This window comes from Symphalangus syndactylus, chromosome 8, assembly GCF_028878055.3.
Source record: "Symphalangus syndactylus isolate Jambi chromosome 8, NHGRI_mSymSyn1-v2.1_pri, whole genome shotgun sequence".
Lineage (NCBI taxonomy): Eukaryota > Metazoa > Chordata > Mammalia > Primates > Hylobatidae > Symphalangus > Symphalangus syndactylus.
The window spans coordinates 112,363,848-112,369,847 of record NC_072430.2 but is presented as its reverse complement, the minus strand read 5'-3'; positions in this window follow the sequence as shown (position 1 = coordinate 112,369,847).

Below are 6,000 nucleotides of genomic sequence, written 5' to 3'. Positions count from 1 at the left end.
TTTATTGGCTTTTACGATTTTAAATGTAACACATGCTCATTGCAAAAATTCAGAAAATATTTTTTAAAATGAACTCTGTGTATAATTTTAATGAGATTAGTCTATAAATACTGTTTGGTAACTTGCTGTTTTCACCAACAATGTATTTTGGACATCTTTCCATGCTAGTGAATATCACTCTGTGGCTACAGATTACATCCTTGTATGAATATGTCAAGCTTAATGTCTATTGTAATTTAATTTAATTTAATTTAATTTAATTAAATCTTATCTCACTTAACACAACATGCCCATTTTACAGTTGAGGAAATTGAAGCCCAGAGACATTAAGTAACTTGCTCAACGAAACAAGTCCATGCTCCTTTTTTTTTTTGAGGCAGAGTCTTGCTCTATCACCCAGGCTGGAGTGCAGTGGCATGATCTCGGCTCACTACAGTCTCCACCTTCTGGGTTCAAGAGCGATTCTCCTGCCTCAGCCTCCCAAGTAGTTGGGATTGCAGGTGCTCACCACCATGACCAGCTAATTTACAAGTCCACGCTCTTAACCACACTACAGTATGTTGGGGAGTTAGCCTGGAGAAGTCCATAGAATCAAGGAAGGGCTTTACTGTTGCTCTCCCTGCCTGCATTTTCCTAAGCAGCATTTCTGTCTATTTTCCTAAAGTAGTCTTGAGCTTGAGAAAGGCAGTATGAGGGTTACCTGCTCTGGGATGTTCTGAATGCTTTAAAAAGACCTTTCCATTAGGAACATAACCTGCTTATAAGCTACTATAACAATGCAGAAGCAAAAAGTGGCTTTTCCATTCTGCCCCCTTCTTCTCCACGACCCTGTCACAGACCTGGAGAATGGCCTCCCAGGCTTCATATTTAAACAATGTTAAATAATGCTTTTAGCAGAAGCAGTGCACATGACAGTTTTTACTTGCTTTTATCACTTAACAATAGAGGATAGCCCTTTTTACATAATAGCATTCATAATCAACTTAATTTTTTTAACAGTTGCATATTATTTTAATAATCCCCCCTCTTTTTTTTTTTTTTTTTTTTGAGATGGAGTCTCGCTCTGTTGCCCAGGCTGGAGTACAGTGGTGCAACCTCGGCTCCCTACAACCTCTGTCTCCCAGGTTCAAGTGATTCTTCTGCCTCAGCCTCCCAAGTAGCTGGGACTATAAGCGTGCCACCACGCCCGGCTAATTTTTGTATTTTTAGTATAGACGGGGCTTCACCATATTGGCCAGGCTGGTCTAGAACTCCTGACATCGTGATCCGCCTGCCTTGGCCTTCCAAAGTGCTGGGATTACAGGCGTGAGCCACCGCATCTGGCCAATTATCCCCCTTTTAATGAAAGAATCAATCAAAATTCTAGGATTTTGAATACTAGAAAAATAACTTTTAAGAACTGCTTTTACCCTTTAGTCTTTGCTTTCAGGAAGTGGATTTATGTTTCTGATTTCTCAGTGGACACAGCCAGCAGGCTGGGTGCAGTTCTGAATCTGTGTTGGAAGACATGGCCCCCATCAGTTTTCAATCTGTGACAATCTGGGAACAGAGAACCAGAGACGGAAGCAGAACCTGATGATCTTTGACCCTCAAGATCTTGCACAATCACAGCATTATGCACCTGCAAAACTGGGGATGATAACTGTCACGGTAATTATGACTTGCCAGGGAGGGAGGCGTGTTGTGGAATGTCAAAGTCGTGTCCAGGCAGAGTAGGCTGAGGAATGATGGCTTCGTGTCTGCCTGTCTTTTTCTACCTTTGCACCCACCAGCCTAGCTTGGGCCTCTTCACTTCATTCCTGGGCTTCTATCATGGTTTCCAGGAATCTCCTAAACTGAAGACCTCCTCTGTAACAATCTGCTTAGCCTAGGATGGCTAGATTACACTCCCAACACAAAGTTTTGTGCATGCTGCCTCTCACTCAAACACTTAAACAAAATTCCAGATCATTATCTTGGCATCCAAAGCCCTCTCTAGTGTTGCCCCATCTACCCTTTTCATCTTATCACTGAGTCACTCTCTGCATCTGTCTCCTCAGTCCCACCAAAGTGGACCTCTTTGCCCCCAACCCGCCTTGCTCATTCCAGGCTCTGCCTCTGACATAGTTCAATAGAAACGACATATATTTTAGGGTAAAAAAAACTTAATTTTTTATCTTTCTCATATAAAGCACGTGACTTTGGACAAGCCACTTAATCTCTCTGAGCCATAATTTTCCCCTCTGAAAAAGGATCTAGTCATATATGTGTGTGTATATATATATATATGTATGTGTGTGTGTGTGTGTGTGTGTGTGTGTGTTTGCCCAGGCTGGAGTGCAGTTGAACAATCATAGCTCACTGCAGCTTTGACATTCTGGGCTCAAGCAATCCTCCCACCTCAGCCTCCTAAGTACGTGCGACTGCAGGTGCATGCTACCACTCCTGGCTAAGTTTTTGTAGAGAAGGGATCTCCCTGTGTTGCCCAGGGGCTGATCTCAAACTCCTGGGCTCAAGCAATCCTCTCACCTCAGCCTCCCTAAGTTTGGGGATTACAGGCATGAGCCACCACGCCTGGCCTAGTAGTATATATTTTGATATGAATGACAATATATGAGAAGTTTGTCTAGCCTGAGTTGGTAGCCACCTCAGGAACCACGTGTTCACCATCTCATCCAGAATAGTTTCTGGAAGGGATCATGTAATGAGAATGGAATGAATAAATGAATCCTATTTCATCCACTTGTCCATAAGATAGGTGATTCGTCCAAGGTCAGATACTGAGTGACCAAGACGAACTAAAGGTAACTAAGGAAGGAGCTCAGACAGGCATCTGACTGCTAGTCAGGCCTATTGTCTCTCCACCTGACCAAACACTTCATCACTGTCCCCAGCTTTGCTTTATTCCATGGGAAGGGAAGAGCTGTCAGGAAGGCGCCTTCTAGAAACCATTTTCAGGGTCACTCTTCTCTCACGTACTCATTCATGTAGCCCACACTTTCAGGGCAATGTCTTTGATCTCTGGGGAAGTGAGACTACTTTATATCTGGGCTTCAAGACTACCTTTCAGCTTTAATCAAACATTTTCTTCAAAATTCTCCAATTCACAACTCAACAGATCTGCCCCTTTTATTTGAGTATAGTATTTTATTTTATTTATTTTTGAGACATGGTCTCACTTTGTCACCCAGGCTGCAGTGCAGTGGCACGATCTTGGCTCCCTGCAGCCTCAGCCTCCTGGGCTCAGGCAATTCTCCCACCTCAGCCCCCCAAGTAGCTGGGACTACAGGCAATAATATTTTATACTCAAAATTCCCTCTAAACTCCCTCCTACCTTCCTTATCTCTTCCTCACCTCTGCTAATGAAGTTCTAGGACTCATATCAATTTTTTGACATCCTCTGAAGCTCTTATGTTTTGAGTCCGCAAGTCAGCTCTGTAACTTTATAGTAAGACCCAGAAAAGTGAAATTATTTGCCCAAGTCTACAGAGTGAGCTGAGAGTGAGGGTGAATTGTAACTCAGGTTTTCAGGCTCCAGAGCCTGTTCAGTTCACTCTCCAAGTTCCCATGGCTGTACATTTGCAAAGTGCTTTTTTTTTTTTTTGAGACGGAGTTCACTCTTGTTGCCCAGGCTGGAGTGCAATGGCACTATCTCGGCTCACTGCAACCTCTGCCTCCCGGGTTCAAGCACTTCTTCTGCCTCAGCCTCCCAAGTAGCTGGAATTACAGGCATGCACCACCATGCCTGGCTAATTTTGTATTTTTAGTAGAGACGGGGTTTCTCAATATTGGTCAGGCTGGTCTGCAACTCCTGACCTCAGGAGATCCGCCCACCTCGGCCTCCCAAAGTGCTGGGATTACAGGCGTGAGCCACCGTGCCCGGCCAAAGTGCTTTTGTTTCTAGTTGCTCAGGTAATCATCGTTAGGTCTCAGAGAGCATGACCTCATTGCTATTGCTGGATAGCAAACCACCTAAAAATTCAGAGGCTTAAAACAACAATCACTTCCTACTCCAGCTCCTGCATCTGCTGTTCATTGGAAGGCTGGCTACGCAGACCTGCTAATCCTGGCTGGGTTTGCTTATACACCTCTGGGTCAGCTGGGCTGCTCTGTTCCAGGCAGGGCTGGGCCTGGAGCACCTTCCTTGGAGCAGCTCTGCCCGACATATCTCTCATCCTCCTGCTGGGACCAGCGGGCTAGCCTTGGCACCCTGGCATACTCTTCTCATGGAAATAGCAGAGAGGCGAGGGAGCAAGTCCAATCACACAAGAACATTTTCAAGTCTCTGCTTGTGTCATATCTGTAACATCCTATTGGCCAAAGCAGCTGTCATGGTCAGAATCGATGTGTAGGGAATATACTCATCTCTTGATGGAAGGAACTGCAACGTCCCATGGCAGAGGGTACGGATATTGGGAGGGATGAAGAGTGGAGGCACTAAAGCAAACTCCCACAGGCTTCAAATATCAAGCCATCCTGCATTCAGCTAATTTTTTTTCTTGCCTCCAAGCACAAACCCATTCTCTAAAACATGGCCTCCCCATCACATAGGTACCCCAAGCACATAAGTGTAGCAGAAATGGGCACTGAAGGTACTTCCTTGGCTGGTGACTTCAGCACAAAGGCTGCACTTTGGCCTGCTGCAGCAGGGTAAACAGAGAGTGAGGTTGACAAGCTGGCACTGGCTCGAAACTCTCAGCTCTGCATCCAGCTGCCCCCACCCTAATGGCTTTTTAGAATGTGATTCACTGCTCTAGGAAGAGAAAAGTAATTGAGAGTGTAATTTATATTGAGAAATTGCTCTGAAAAAAATTAGTGAGCAACAGGCCAGACACTTTGTCTCAAAGGGAGTTTAATACCAAAAAGTCTAGGAAAGACTGAACAAAGCAGGATAAGGGTTGTGGGTAACTGGAAGAGTAGATATAAACCCACGGATGTGAGGGGTGGGAGAGAGATCTAAAACAGAAGAAAACATTTTTTAACAATTCTGAGAAACGCTGAAATCGTCTTAGAGGAGAAATATGGACAAGCAACAAGTCTCACATTTTCTGAGATTTGTTTTACTTCCTGGAAGTGCTCAAGAAAAGACTTAGATGTGTAATACCAAGTTTTCAGTGAAAACTTCTCCAAGAGATTTCTTTCACACACCCTACCCCTTTCACTGCCAGAATAAATATGCTGGGAGGCCAGTCACATATGACACGAAATCCAAACAAACTGAACACATTCAGAGAAACCCGAGAGAACCCACTTTTCAACTCGGATAACTGTGATCACCAGCTGTCTCTCTGGTTTAGATTATAAGCTCACAATACAGAGACTTACAATTCTATAAATAATAATATTCACTTGTGACGAATGTTAAACCAAATAATAGTAGTAACATTACCGGCCACAAAGTTGTATTTACAAAGGCCGCAGACTTGCACATCTGAGGGCGAGAACAAATAAGTCAAAGCCCCTACTTGCCCAGGGAAGCTTTACCTGGAGTTTCCCCAGGAGTATTTGGACTCTCTAATTTTCTCTCATTCAGTTTAAGTTTATCCAAAATCTTCTTTGACCCATTTCTTCATCTGTAAAATGAGGAGGTAAAAACCATAGGATCATCAAGGTCCATTCCAGCACACATAGGTGACTGTGATTTTTCCCACCGTTATCCCCGCTCATTATGCTGTACATCAAAAGAATGAAATTGCCGGGCGCAGTGGCTCACGCTTGTAATCCCAGCACTTTGGGAGGCCGAGGCAGGCGGATCACGAGGTCAGGAGATCGAGACCACGGTGAAACCCCATCTCTACTAAAAATACAAAAAATTAGCCGGGTGTGGTGGCGGGCGCCTGTAGTCCCAGCTACTTGGGAGGCTGAGGCAGGAGAATGGCGTGAACCTGGCAGGCGGAGCTTGCAGTGAGCCGAGATCGCGCCACTGCACTCCAGCCTGGGCGACAGAGCGAGACTCCATCTCAAAAAAAGAAAAAAAAAAAAAAAGAAAGAATGAAATTGATGTAGCATTAATCTTTGCCC